Here is a 15,278-nt window from a genome sequence, read left to right as displayed (position 1 = left end):
TCATTATTCATAATAGGGAATCTCTTCAAATCGATACCCCCAAATATACGGTCCATACAAGTTGAAGAAATTAATAAATAAAGCCCACTCTGAAAGGATATTAAATGAAGAAAAAGGTAGGAAGGAAATATAAACAATACTTGGGGAAAGCTCTTATCTCTTCATCACTGTACCCCAAGGAATATCGTCATTGAGGCCCGTTTGATGGCTAGCCAGGCGATATATCCATCTTTGTTCTTTTTCGAACAAACTGGCCTCAGAGCCCTGGGTCAGTTGTTCGATCACAGTCCATTTCAATTCTTCTGGTGTGTGTTTCTGCTGGAAATAGTGAGATGTTAGGTTTTGTGTTGGTCTTGTGACAACGAATATTACTTCGGTGTTCACCGATTCTTAGCTTTACTCGTCTCGTTGTCATTCCGATGTATTTTAACCCGCAAGGGCAGGTGATTAAGTAGATAACAGAGCACGAGTTGCACTTTGTATGGTTTCTTTGTTGCCACACTTTCCCTTCTTCTAAATTCAGAAATTTCGTGGCGCAAGTCAGTGGGCACACAGCACAACCACCACATGGATAATGGCCAATTATCGGGGGTAAACCCCATGCATTCAAAACACTATCAGTGTTGGTGTGGTCATGTTGTCTGGGGAAAATATGGACGTGTGCATCCTTAAGACTTCTTGCACGTTAGAATGACATGAGGGGCTTCTCCCAGTTATGATCCGTACTGGTGAGTACTCGCCAATGTTTGTTTATGCAGCGGGTGACTGCATTAGATAATGGGTTAAATGTTGTCACGCATGTAAGTGGGACCTCGGAAGAAGTACCTTTGGGATGGTTCTCCAAAAGGGCATCTCTTTGTTGGTTACGCGCCCGTTTACAACTCTTCTCCAGTAGATGTTTCGGATAACCCCGGCGTTGTAATTTGCCTGTCAGGTCCTGAGCTTGTTGTTTGAAATCACTCAACTCACTACAATTGCGTCGTATTCCCAAATACTGTCCAAAAGGGAGATTTTCCCTGAGTGGTTGAGGATGGAAGCTGGAGTAATGTAGTAAGTTGTTCCTTGACGTGGGTTTATAGTAGGTTTTAGTACGCAGATCATTACCAAAACGTGAAATTGTCACGTCTAAGAACACAATCTTATCCTCAACATAATCATGAGTGAACTTGAGATGACGATTTTGGCCATTAAGCCAATCAAAAAATGATGTTAAGGAGGTACTATCACCTCTCCAAATCAATAGAACGTCATCTATGTACCTTTGCCATAATAACATTGGTGATGATCTGCGTACTAAAACTTACTATAAACCCACTTTTGAGCTAGCTGGCATTCACTATTAAGTTTAATATATCCGATAGAGACCTAGTCGACCTCAGTCCTACGTCTAATCTATAGGATATATTATTCCAATGCGCAGAGCCTATTGGGAATATACACCTCATGGGAACAGTCCAGCCCGAACTGCCAAGCCATGTCTTCCCTGGACCAGAAACAAGCATCCTGAGACCGGTTTCTGGCTGATCACGTGACACGGAACACAGAAAACTGCTGTAGGAAGCCACGGTGCACACGCTTTTGGATCATTATTACGGACACATACCAATTATCTCCTTCGAAATACTCACAGCAGATCTAAATACCGGATCCCCATCATCATGGTGCATCTTTTACTGAATAGTCCATTAATATAGGACTTCAACTTGGCTAGCTGGGTTGCAGCCGCGGCCGTGGAGGGAGTTGGGTGGGGCAGAGAGGCGGGGTGGGGGAGGGGCAGGGTGGGGGGTGCAAAAAAACGGCATATGCATAATTGGAGGTAAGTGAAAATTTAATTAATAAACGAATTTCGTAGCGTGCCCTGCATCACAAAATGTGCGCTACGACCACCTCTACAGTCCAGGCCGACCTCACTGAGTCGGGTCTCCTTATGGGGCCTTTCCCTCTGGACGAATACAATATTCTAAATACAGTGTTGTGTTCTCGTGAAAACCCATACAAGCGCTAAAGAATTAGATGCATCGTGATTAATTGCTTGGGGGGAGCACGTATGCCAAGAATTGACTAAATTATGTATTTCTTTGCTATACCGCAAGCGCCCCTCTGTGGCACTCTGGGGTAAGGCCTCACTCGTGATGGGCAATGCTGATAATAATGACACAGACACTATAATGCAGTTAGCCGGAAAGACCCCGAGCGGTCTTCCGCATGTTTATTTATACCCCGGCGCGAGCCCGCCCCGGGGTTGTGCGTGCGTGCGTGGGGGAAAAGAATACATTGTATGAGAGAGTCCGGGTGGCTCTCTACATCCCTCCTTTATTTTAGTTCTGTTCATGCTGGCACGCTTTCGGATATCAGCTTAGGGCGATGTCCAGGCAAAGTCTCTCATCCGCTGGCTAGGCCTAGTATTGGGCCTCAGACTGTACCGGTGACTCCGGGTCCACTGCGGTTCGACAACCCCAGCCGGGGTTCTCTTGGACCTTCACTCGCATCAGTCGTCCTCGGTTGACTTTGCTCTGCACCGAGGCTCGGTGGTGGGGGCCTTGGTTGCACATCGCCCTGTCTTGGCGTTGTTGTTGGACTCGGGAAACTGCTGACGTCCCAATCTTCGTATTCTCCTGTTTCTGTTCCTTCAACCATTCTTTGCCTTTCAGTTGCTTCTGCTGCTTTTCTGAAGCATGATATGTTCCTTGTCACGACCTGTCCGTTCCTTTTCGCAGTGACCATTGTCCCTTGGACCTTGTCTACTATCCACACTTCTGACTCGAATGGGGTTCGGAACTTCCAGCCGGGGTGGCGATCCTTGACAATCACCACGTCTCCTTCCTTGATGTTTGATTCCTTGGCATGGCGATACACGCTCGCCTTGATGTTTGTGTTCTGTCTTCTGGCTTGGGTAGCCTCTGCGTTTCTCTCCTCTGGCACCCATGTGCTTGCGGTTGGGATACTGTCCCGGGGAGCACGCTTGAACAACACGTGGGCAGGAGCGCACTTGGTTGTTGAATGAGGCGTCTGGCGGTACGCCCCTAGGAATTGGTCAAGGGCCGCCTCTAGGTCTTCGCCATTGTCCACCGCAATGAGGGCCCTATTTAGTGTTCGCATTAGTCTCTCAACTTCTCCGTTTGCCTGGGGCCACAGTGGGGTGATCTTTCTGTGTTTGATCCGGAGAGACTCCAGGTATGATTGAAATTCTCTCCCTTGAAAGGGGGGCCCGTTGTCGGACTTTATTTCCTCTGGGAGCCCCATCGTGGCGAATACACGGTTCAGCACTTTCTTGACTTGTGGGAATGCGGTGGATGATATAACTTCAACTATTGGGAATTTTGAGAACGAGTCGACTAACACTAGCATGTGTCTTCCATCCGGGAAGCTGCCAAAGTCTATGCTGAGATGTGTCCAGGGTGTCTGAGGAGCCTCCTCTGTGATTACAGGTGCCGGAGCAGGCTCTCCACCCGTGATCGTGCAGGCATGGCAGGACCGTATCATGGCGTCTACTTGGCTGTCCATCGCCGGGAACCACACCTTGCTCCTTAGCCGTGCCTTTGTCTTGGCCATGCCTTGGTGCCCTACATGTGCTAAACTCAGAGCTCTTTGTTGGAGGCTTTCGGGTATGACAATGAGGTGCCCTCGCAGGATGATTCCTTCATCTCCCACACTTAGTTCACTGCGTATCTGCCACAGCTGCAGTCGTGCGTGGCTCACTTCCGGCCGGAGGCTTGCGGCACCGTCCAGGAAGTGGGCCCAACGATTTTCCTCCAGGGCATGGCGGACTTTCATCAGTGTCTCGTCCTCGGCGGTGGCATCTCCAATTTCTTTGAGCGACATGTTCTCTGGACACGCTGCTTGTGAGATCATATGGACAATTTCCTCCACTTCTTCACCTTCTTCAGTAGGCGGACGCTGGGTGATGACATCCGGGTGCCGGGACAGGTAGTCGGCCGGGTTGTTGGCCCCTGGGCAGAACACGATCTTGAAGCGGTAGCCCTGCAGCTGGACCGCCCAGCGTTCGATGCGTGGGGGAGCCAGCTGTGATGCGCCCGCAAAGAGGGGTAGAAGGGGCTTGTGATCGGTTACCACCGTGAACTCCTGCCCGCAGAGGTAGAGGTGAAAGTGCTGGCACGCCCACTTGATGGCCAAGGCTTCTCTTTCTATTTGTGCGTATCTGGTCTCGGTGTCGGTTAGCGCCTTGCTGGCGTAGGCGACCGGCTTCCATTCTTCGGGCCCGTATTCTTGCAGGAGGACCGCACCCAGTCCCACGGGGCTGGCGTCAACTATCAACTCGGTCCGACGTCGTGGCTGGAAGTAGGCCATCGTGTTGTTATCCAGGAGACTGGCCTTGATGGTTTGGAACGCTTTGTTCGCGGTGTTGGTCCAGTCCCATTTTTGATCGGCTCGTGTGAGGGTCCTGAGGGGTTCCGGAAGGGCGGCCAGGTTGGGTATGAACCGGCCACAGTATGTGGCCATGCCCAAGAAACTGCGTACTTCAGTTGGGTTTCGGGGGGTGCTGGCTGCCTTGATCGCTTCCGCTTTCTTGGGGTCAACTTTCAGGCCCTCTCTCGTGAAGGTGTATCCGAAAAAGTCCACCGACTCTTGGTAGAAAGCACATTTGGCTCAGTGTAGAGTCAGGCCGCTGTCCGCGAGTCTTTGCAAGGTTGCCCTCAAGTTGACGTGATGCTCTTCTAGGGTTGTGGAGTACACTAGAATGTCATCGCTGAGGTTAATCACTCCCCTTAGTCCCGATAGCACCTCACGAATGGCGTTTTGGAAGACCTCCACCGCGGAGGAGACACCAAAGCTGAGCCGGGTGTAGCGACGCAACCCCACGTGCGTCGAAAAGGTGGTGATGTATCTGCTGGCTGGTTCCAACTCGAGCTGGTGATACCCCAAATTGAGAACCAGTTTCGAAAACCACTTCGCCCCGTTGAGGTCCGCTATTATATCGTCCATGGTGGGGGTGATATGCCTTTCGCGCTTGACGGCTGTGTTGGGGAGCCTCATGTCCATGCATAGCGAATGGCCCCTGGCTGCTTCGGTTTGGGTGCAATGACCAACGGGGAGACCCAGGGTGTTGGGCCCGACACTTTCTCGATCACTCCTAGGTCTTCAAGCTTCCGAAGCTCATCCTCGACCTGCGGCCTGAGGTTGAAAGGCACCCGCCGGTGTCGGAGTGCTACCGGTTTGATTGATGTGTCTATGTGTAGTTTGAATCTCCGCCCCCTTAGTTTGCCTAGGCCCTTGAACAGTTCTGGAAAATCTTTTAGCATGAAATCCGCGTGTGCTTGGTGCACTTGATTGGCAAAGAACACCAGGCCAAGGTCTTCTGCCGTGTGGCAGCTCAGGAGGGTGCCCTTTTTTCCCTCCGTGATGTGAAACTTGGTCTCCGTGGAGTATTCTCCGTTGACTACAGTGGTTTGAATGACTCCTCGAAGGGGTAGCGGTTCAGTTCCCCCGTAGGTATCAGATCTTCGCTACAGATGGCGTTAGTGCAGGCTTCGGGGACATCCTCTCATAATGATCCGAGTCCATGACATTTACGGACGCTCCCGTGTCTATCAAGGCGTTGACATTCGTCCCATCCACTGTTATGGAACACATGGGCGGCGGCCTCCTTCTTGTGGACGCTCGGCTTACATAGGAGATGACGTACACCTCGTCATCCTCATCGTCCTCGTACCTGGGTCGTCGGTCTTGTGCTTGAGTGTCCGGAGGAGGTCGTTCCTGGTCGAGTGATAGTTGTCGGATGCGCTGCGTTACTGCCCTGGCACGTGGGCCTGCTGATCTGAACTTTCCTCCCCGGCAGACGGCGGCAAAATGATTCAGACGCCCACACTTGAGGCACGTCTTGCCTTTGGCGCCACATGTGGCAGTGGCGGGGTGGTCTTCACCGCAGTACCCGCATTGGTTTCCTCGTGGCGGGCCATTCCGCTGCTTCGCTGGCGGGAACCTCCTTTGAATTGCATCTACCCGTTCTTCCTTGATGGTTGTGGTTCTTGCAGCGGGCGGGGCAATAACCGGGGTGCGCAGCGCCACCTCCATTTCCTCTACCCTGGCATCGAACAGTTCATGCGATCTGGCCAGGATTAGTATCTCGTCGAGTGATATCCCTGGTTGCCTTAGGATCAGCTTTCTCAGCAGCTTCGACTTACATCCTACTATGATCTGATCCCTGATCTCCTCTCGGGGGTTGGCGAATGGGCACGTGCTCGCGAGCCGACGGAGTCGAGCATAGTACATGTCGACGGATTCGGCGTCAGTTTGCCAGGCGCGTTTAAACTTGAACTTTTCAAAGTCATTGTTGAGCTGGGGATCGAAATGTGCGTTTAGAGCCGTGACGGCAGCATCATAGTCGTGCTCGGGCCCGGTGTTGGGGAGCGACTCGAACAGATCATAGATTTCTTGACCCCCGTACAGAATTAGGAGCGACCTCTTCACTGTCCCGTCCGTTTCTCTGGTGCCCTTGAAGTATAGATTGAGTCGTCCGACCCACGCCCTCCATCGGAGCGCTGCTGTTGCTGGGTCCGCAGTTTCGCTGAAGGGCGGGATGGGCGTTGCGCCGGCGTGCAGGTGGGTGGGAATCGCAGGTAAGGGAGGTCCCGCTTGGGCCTGAGCTCGCGCGCCTGTGGTAGTGGAGAGGCGGGGTAGGCCTGGGCCACGTGGTGCGGTCGCTGGGCTCTTCGACTCTTCCGCCGCGGGCGGGTGCACTGCTTCAGCGCCGGCAGGCGAAAGGCACGCGCGGAGCCGCGCACGCGGGGCAGACGGCAGACTCACCCACAGGAACCTTTAAAGGCACGCCGACCCCACGAGCCCCGCCAGCTGAAGGCGCTCCCTCACGGGAGACGCGTGGGCGGGTCTCGGACCAGAGGGGGATTGGCAGAACAGCGCGGGCGGGCACCGTAGCGGGATACAGAGGACGCGGTGCCGCAGGCAGCAGTGGGCACGCGTGGATGACGACCGGCCTCGTCGCCAATGTGGCACTCTGGGGTAAGGCCTCACTCGTGATGGGCAATGCTGATAATAATGACACAGACACTATAATGCAGTTAGCCGGAAAGACCCCGAGCGGTCTTCCGCATGTTTATTTATACGCCGGCGCGAGCCCGCCCCGGGGTTGTGCGTGCGTGCGTGGGGGAAAAGAATACATTGTATGAGAGAGTCCGGGTGGCTCTCTACACCCTCCTTGCCCCCTCTTGCGGACGCCCATGGGGTGTGTCCGATAACATTCTTTCAGTTGCAGAGTGTACAAAAGCGTGCAAACATATCGTTTCCTAGGTGTGAACCCCTGTGAAGGGACACTAACCTTGGCAGTGGAAACGGGTTACAATAAAAGAAAAGAAAATTCCATTCGAGCGGGGTGCATCGTGAATACTTAAACTTCCAAATACGCGGCAAAATCACTATATTGTTGTTGTTGGGGGACACGATTGCGCAATAACAGTTTACAGAGATATAATAGCGGAAAGCGTTCCTGTTTGGTATGGGGGAGTGTACTGCGCTTGGGAGCCTCGGAGCCGAGCGGCGGTTCAGCTGCTAGGAAGCCGTTTCCTGGAGCAAGCGTGGTGATGATGCCTTTCCATTGACAGTGTCATGGAGGGAGTGGGCGGGGGCTGCTGCGGGGAGGGGCCAAGCAGGACAACCCTGGTGCAGAGGCTGAGAGCACTGCCACATCTACCCCGTCCTGTCAGGAGACCCTCGGCCGCCTACTGAGGGGAGGACATCTCGCCCCATACAAATCTGAGCCACACTTTCTGCCCTCGCCGAGACAGGGGAGAGGCCCGGAAGAAGCCAGCTGCACGGGCAGAGAGGCCGTGGCTACTCCCTTGATCCCGGCAGTCCCTCGTCGACCCTGGTCACTGACAGAATACCTGGAAATAAAGGGGGCACCTACTAGCCAGGTACAGTAACCCTGCCTATGTTCGCTCGCTGCCTGTACGTCTTGTAAAGGACAGCTCCATTCAGGGAGCAAGGGGTGGGGGGCGCAAAGCACCTTTTTTTTTATATGAACGTGCGGAGAGGGGGAGTTAATAAAATCAAAATGAACATTTTGAAGAACGCTGAACATAAATAGGCGAGGGGCGAAGAGTGCCAAGTAGCCCAGACGTAATTACTGTGTTCAGAGTGGGCGTGTGCCCACAGCTCAGGCTCGCGCTTCCTGCCTGTGTTATTTTTGTACCACCACTGCAGTGCTGGAATTAGAAAACATCTGCGGGGCCCCTAAAATAGGAAGACTGGCAGGTGGGGTTAAAAGGGAGCTGGGGGAGTCCAGGGTAGCAAGGGAGTGGAGTTAGTTAGGCTTGGCAGAGTAAGAAGTGCTACATAAATGCAATTACTCTACATGACAATACTTGACCTCAAATCTGTAACCTTGACTACCATAGTATTGTGTGCTGCGTAAATGTTTACTATTGTAGCTACCAATGCAATTGCAGTCACATCAGACTTTCGCACAGGGCATAAATACACATAAATACAGATGCAAATAACAAAAAGTGAAGAAAGAAATACAAACTTCCACTAAAATACGAGTTTATCCCTTGGCAGATTAACTGATAAACTGCCTCACAGTACCTCTAAACGGCTGCTCTATCTGGAGATGAGATGTGATGTTAGGCACCTGCGCCAAGCTCTGGGACAACCTTTTTAAAAAGGAATTACCTCCTCCTCTATTCCCTGTCCCATTTCTTTACGCTATTAGGCCATGAGCCAGGTCCCCAAATTTAGGCCACATTGGTACTACTCGAGATGGGTTCTAACATTTTTTTTTGCAAGGTATGGATGCATAGAGATGTAAAATATGTGATAGCAAGATATCACTCTTTGCCCTTTGTCTGATTTTGTTGTATTAGCAACCATAGCTGAAAAAAATAATGGTTTTCATATTTTTGATAACTACCATATTCATCATAATATGTGGAAAAATAAATCTAATCCCACCTGATTGGTTAAATTCAATATTACTTGACAATAATGATGATTATTAATTGTAATAATAATATAGTCCTTAAAATAATAACAATACTACTTCATTATATTTGATATAGATGATATGCATAATTTTCACTTACAATTTAAAAAAATAGTTGTTATATCTTACATAGGCAATGTATGCCATGAGTGAATAGAAACACAATTTTATCATTCACTTTCGCAGTGGCTGTTGCTGGCAAATCACATTAGGAGGGCCCCCAATAAACCATAACATATACACATACACATAATAAATACATAACAATGTACACATTAACATAAATATACACATTGAAAAAATCACTTACCGTACACTGCTGCTCTAATTTCTGCAGCACGACCTCCAAGCGCAAAGCCAGGGGTGTAACACAGGCCCCCGCAGCATCTGTGGTACGGGGCCCCCAAGCTCCCGGGAGCCCCCTCGGCACAGCACTTCTGCCGGAGAGCTCCTGATAGAGTCCACAGGGGGCCCCTCCACGTACCTTGCATGGGGGGCGGGGGGGGCACAATTTTTGTTACACCACTGCGCGAAGCCCACAGCCAACTCTTCATCCAATCAATATGCTCTTCTAAAGCGTCTTGATTGGCTGCAACAGGCTGTCTCCATGCTCTAAAAGGCACTGTAGGCCTGTGCCTGCTCTCCAAACCAGTTGTCCAAGACAGCCGGGTTGGAGAGGTTTGAATTGTGCATGTCGGTTAGTCGGCCAAACCAACATGCGCAATGCAAAACTTAAGTGGCCACTCCTCACTGCTGCCAGGCATTGGCAGGAGTGACGCACTGGCCCCACACTGCCATCCCACTCCAGCAAAATTGATAGAGAAGGCCCTCTATATACAGCTTAGTGCTTTTCTTCGAGAGACAAATGTTTTGGACCCCACGCAATACAGCTACATTACCCAACAGACACAGCACGGAGTCTGCCCTCATTAAGACCACTGAGGAGATTAGGAAGGCTGTGGACTGGGGTGGCAAAGCGGCATTGGTCCTGCTGGATCTGTCTGCGGCATTTAGCACTGTTGATCACGATCTCTTGATGGACCGGTTAAGGGCATGTGGGATCCAGAACAAAGCATTGAAACTCCTTCATTCGTTCCTCTCGGACCGAGTCCAGATGGTGTCACTGGGTGATTACCAATCCAAACCATTTGTGCTGCCTTGCGGAGTCCCACGGGGGTCTTCGCTTAATCCTACGTTGTTTAACGTATAAGTCTCCTCTTTGGCCCCACTTATTAATGCTTTTGGTTTTGATCTTACAACCTATGCTGATGACACCCAAATTGTGGTGTCCCTCCTACCAGGCAGGAAGTTGGGACTGAGAGGTGTTTTCAGGACTGTATCGAAGCAGTAGGCAATTGGATGGGGGACAACTGTTTAAAATTGAACTCTGATAAGACAGAGGTGATTTTATTTGGTAATGACCATAATTTTTGGACTCCCAATTGGTGGCCGCCATCGATTGGTTCCCTTCCTATACCTACGAAGAAGGCTAAGAACTTAGGTGTTATTGTGGATGACACACTCAACTTTGGAGAGCAAATAAATGCAGTTTCATCTAAAACCGCATTTGTTATTAAAACAATAAAAAAAATCTGCCTTTTTTGCTGTTAGGTAGTCAACAGACCGTGGTTACTGCTTTGGTCTTATCAAAGCTTGACTATTATAATGGCCTGTATTTAAACATTCAGGAACGCTTTATGAACAAGCTCCAAATGCTGCAGAATGTTGCAGCTAGGCTTTTCACCGGTACGCCAAACTTTTGCCTCAATTTCTGGAGGTATAAAAAGACTTAATTGGCTCACAGTGAGAAACAGAGTTCGTTTCAAGGCATTGTGTACGGTCTATAAGGCTCTACATGGTACTGGACTGGAATTTTAAAGAAAACAATTCACATGGTATGCACCAACAAGGAATCTTCGCTCTTCGTCGCCAAGTTGACAACCGTGTTAGCCATCAAAAAAGCCACTTGGGGAGGTAGAAGTTTCGTACTTGGGGCAGCGAAGGCTTGGAACGACCTTCCTGATTATCTCAGACATTCTACTGATTTAACATCTTTCAGGAAAAATCAGAAAACATGGCTGTTTGACAAATAGTTTGGTTGAACTATGACACACTTTCTTTCTCCTTACGTCTTCTGTTTGTATCTGGGTATTGAAAAGGTAACTAGCTGCAGGACACCTCCGGGTAATTGTGCGCTGTATAAGTTATCATAACATAACATAATATTTGCAGGCAGAAAGCATCAATAACAAAATGGTATTAAAGAATGTTATCACCATTTCGTTGCACATCCGTTGTTGCCGTCATCATCTTCTTCTGAATACGTGACATAATTCTCTCCGTCTGTTTGATTTTCACAGGCGGGAAGTCTGCACATGTCAGTGCACTTGAGGTAATTTAGACAGCAGACACATGTTGGCAGTTTGGAGTTCCTAAGCCTGAGGTGCCTACTTTCCCTCCATCCAGTCCACTATCAGTTGTTCTGCTCCCTTGTGTTTTTCCAACTTCCACCCTCTCCCAATCGGACTAGGTGTCTGTGGATTATTCAGAAGATATCTCTTGCTTATAGTTGCTTGATAGTAAACACGTTCAACATGTTTCTTCAGACAGTCCAGGTGGAAGTTGATGACTGTCTATCTTACCCTTCTTTGAGCTGAATAGGAGATATCTCAATGCATTCTTGTGATGAACCGAATATTTTGGTGTATACAGCAAGCAAGAGAATTGCTCCAATTTGTCCATTTGTTCTTCAGGGTGATCCCATTCACCTCCAAGCTGCGAAAGTATTTCCTGTGTATGTCTGTTGGCAGACAGGATTTTGAATGCACGTACTTTTCCTTTTCCCGCAAATGCGCTTACTGTGTCACATCAGGTAAACATATGGAGAGAGACCTATCATAACTCGACAAACATTTTCACCAAGAGTTGAAGCTATTTTCCCAATGTCAAAGAATCACATGCGTATTTTAGTACCACATTTCAGAAACGATTTAGCCATGATTCTTTCATGGAATCCTAAAGACATAATAAACACATCTGTGTCATCTGAGCTTATCATGACTGCCTTACAAGCCTCATTAATAGCGTGTGCAGCATGCAGCAACAAACAACCATCTGCTTCTTTGTGTATACTGTTGAGATCGGGCACTTTGTGGCTCCCTTCAGATATGATTGTGTAGCATTTACCTTCATAGTTCGCGAACAGTGTTTTATTCTCAAATTTAGCAAAATACTCTGGTTTCCTCTATTCGTTATCAAGCAATGCAATGAGAGCTGTTTTATTCCTTACGTGGCTTAGGAATTTCCTCCACTGTCTGACAATCTGGGAAGGTGAGATGCTCTGTAACTGGTGCCCAAGTTCTTCCCCTCTGATTGTCCTTTTGCTGTTCTTAATAGACGTATCAAACACAACATAGCCTCTTTGACTCCTATTTCCTTCCCACAAAGCCATGAACATGACAGACATAGCCACGTCACAAAAGTTTGATTCCTCTTTTTAACACTCTGAAAAAGAATTCTACCATTATCAGCATAGCTGAATTTCCTGCTATTTCCTGAGCAGGGGTAACATTTTTCTGCAAGTATGTTGCTAAAACAGCTTTGTTTGTCTTTTGCAAATGACTTTCTGGAGTTGCTAAAGACCATGGTAAAGGTCCTAAAGGATGAGAGAGTACATCCGCCATTTGAAGGTTATGATTCTGTGTTGTCACAATGATTCAATCAAATAGTGCTTTGTCTGATTTCATGATGATTGTCCTGCCATTGCTGTTCACTGCCCTCTTCTTGGACATGTTAGTGAAGATTTCTAGTTTGTCCATTTTCATTCGGTCATGAAACTTCTTAATATGTGGATTATTCTCAAGTCGTTCAAGTGTGAAGTCTGTATAGCACTTTTCACTTATTTTATGTGACTTCATTATGTCTGATACTATGTCTTGTGATGCCACTTTTGCTGTGGAGAGATTAATGAGATCATGTGACTCAACAAATGGGTTTATCGAGCTTTGAACCAGACTACTCGTAACAGTATCTTAGCATTTTTCAGTTTGTGACAGCTACTAAAATAGAAGTGCACCTAGTACTCTCCTACCGACTCCTATTAAGTGCAAAAGTGGAGTGCTGAGCTCTTGTGTTGGTAGCCCCATTTGGCCCAAGTATTCCGATTGCCTAACATCGTGTTGCAGAACAACCGTACAATATCTGCAAAGATTAAGGACCAACTGCTTCACAAGGCCATCCCTGTAACTTGTGATGGAAAACATCCAAACCAAAAATAATGATGTAGGACCCCATACTATACATGGGGATCTGGCTACATTTTTGAGTGAGATGAAGAAGGCACCCTTCACCCTGAACTTAGCTGCTCCTTTCTGGATACTAATAATTAATTTAAAGTTGAAAAGAAGAGAAGGAGAGGCTGTTTGTGGGATGGAGGGCCTAGCGAATGATTTGTAAAACTCACAGCTGAAGTGCAACCAGTTGAAGAGTAACTGTGGCACAGGGATAAGCAGAGAACCCTCAAATGGAATTGGGCAGGAATAATATTAGGAATGTAAATTTCCAAATCTCCAATTATCAAGGTGGTGAGGTTGTTAAAGGCCTCTTTATGGACAATCTACTGACTGGAAAATCAGACATAATTCTCATTCATACAGTTGAAGCACAAAGAAAGATTCTGGCTCTTGTGCTGCACAGTAGCAGAATTCAGGGAGCTGGTGGGGTAGTATTGGGCCCCAGGGCTTCCCCCTCTGGCCCCCTGTGGAAAATAAGGCATTGGGAGAGGGGCCAACAAGAAAATGGCTCGAGGCCGCAAAGTAAACAAAAAAAATGCAGACTCGCTCATTAGGTATTCATTGCTCCCAGTTGGAGTGCCCCATAATGCCCCACAAGGGGGATGAAATCTGCCTTCAGCTTTCTTGTTATGGCCCCAAAAGAAGATGGCCGCACCAACATGTAGTCATCGTCTTGTGGGAGGCCTGCAAGAGGTGGAGCAGCCCCGTAATAATGTTTTATGTGCAGTAACCCTAGCTCTCTCAGGAAATTGCATCCGTATCCCTTGGAGAGGTTTACCTCTATTTTAGGTCTCGTGACCTACAATGCGCGCAAGCGCATTGAGGGAACGAGAATTCAAGTGGCCAAAATCATCGTCCAACTAAGGGCTTTCAGCCGCGGTTTTCATGAAGTTCACGTGAATCACGTGATTAAACATGCACGCGCATCGGCAGCATTTCTCCTGCACAAGGCTCGCAAAAGGCTCTCCTCCCTCCCCACATCAAAGGCATCAATCACCCTCCCACAGGCTTCCCCAGCGCTGCCCCGCCCCCTGCTTCACGGCCAGGCCATCTGTTCCCTGCCAGACCTCTCACACCTCCGTCACAGCATGCCTGTGTACTTCAAAGGCTTATCACTTCACACGGCCGGAGGCCGTGCAACCAGAGCACTTCAGTTGGTGCACAGCCCCCCTCCCAACACTGCCTTGTTACTCTCGGCAGCCGTGACTCCCTGAACACTTTTTATATTTAATTAGCAGCAGCAGCATTTCTCCTGCGCCAGGCCACATCAAAGGCTCTGTGCCACTTTCACCCACACAGCACCACTTTCAGACACGCAACGCACATGCCTGTGTACTTCAAAGGCTTATCACTTCACACGGCCGCAGGCCGTGCACTCACACATGCAACGCCACTCACCCACGCAACGCCACTCACTCACTCACTCACGCAAAGCCACTCACACCCACGCAGTGCCACTTTCACCCACACAGCACCACTTTCAGACACGCAACGCCACTCACACCCACGCAAGCCCACTATCACCCACGCAATACGCCACTCACTCACGCAACGCCACTCACTCACGCAACGCCACTCACTCACGCAACGCCACTCATCCACGCAACGCCACTCATCCACGCAACGCCACTCACACACGCAACGCCACTCACACACGCAACGCCACTCACACATGCAACGCCACTCACACATGCAACGCCACTCACACATGCAACACACGCAACGCCACTCACACATGCAACGCCACTCACACATGCAACGCCACTCACACATGCAACGCCACTCACACACGCAACGCCACTCACACACCCAACGCCACTCACTTCACCCACACAGCACCACTTTCAGACACGCAACGCCACTCACACCCACACAACGCCACTCACACCCACGCAAGCCCACTTACACCCACGCAAGCCCACTCACACCCACGCAAGCCCACTCACACCCACGCAATGCCACACTCACCCACGCAATGCCACACTCACCCACGCAATGCCACACTCACCCACGCAACGCCCCTCACC

At 49.4% G+C, this 15,278-nt stretch overlaps 1 protein-coding gene across 2 annotated transcripts in view; it reads left to right on the top strand.

Moving 5' to 3' along the window:
• Nucleotides 1-7,596: 7,596 nt before the first annotated feature.
• The window catches only part of INPP1 (inositol polyphosphate-1-phosphatase), a 132,049-nt gene continuing 124,367 nt past the window's right edge, over nucleotides 7,597-15,278 (top strand). The window contains exon 1 of one of the 2 annotated variants that reach the window (XM_086955369.1): nucleotides 7,597-7,889. The gene's annotated coding sequence lies outside the window, so the exon portion shown is untranslated. The remainder of the gene's footprint in view (nucleotides 7,890-15,278) is intronic. The other variant, XM_086955370.1, reaches the window with a different exon arrangement.

This window comes from Lissotriton vulgaris, chromosome 2_1 (assembly GCF_964263255.1).
Source record: "Lissotriton vulgaris chromosome 2_1, aLisVul1.2, whole genome shotgun sequence".
Lineage (NCBI taxonomy): Eukaryota > Metazoa > Chordata > Amphibia > Caudata > Salamandridae > Lissotriton > Lissotriton vulgaris.
Note: the sequence above shows the minus strand (reverse complement) of the source record. Positions and strands in the feature narration are given on the sequence as shown.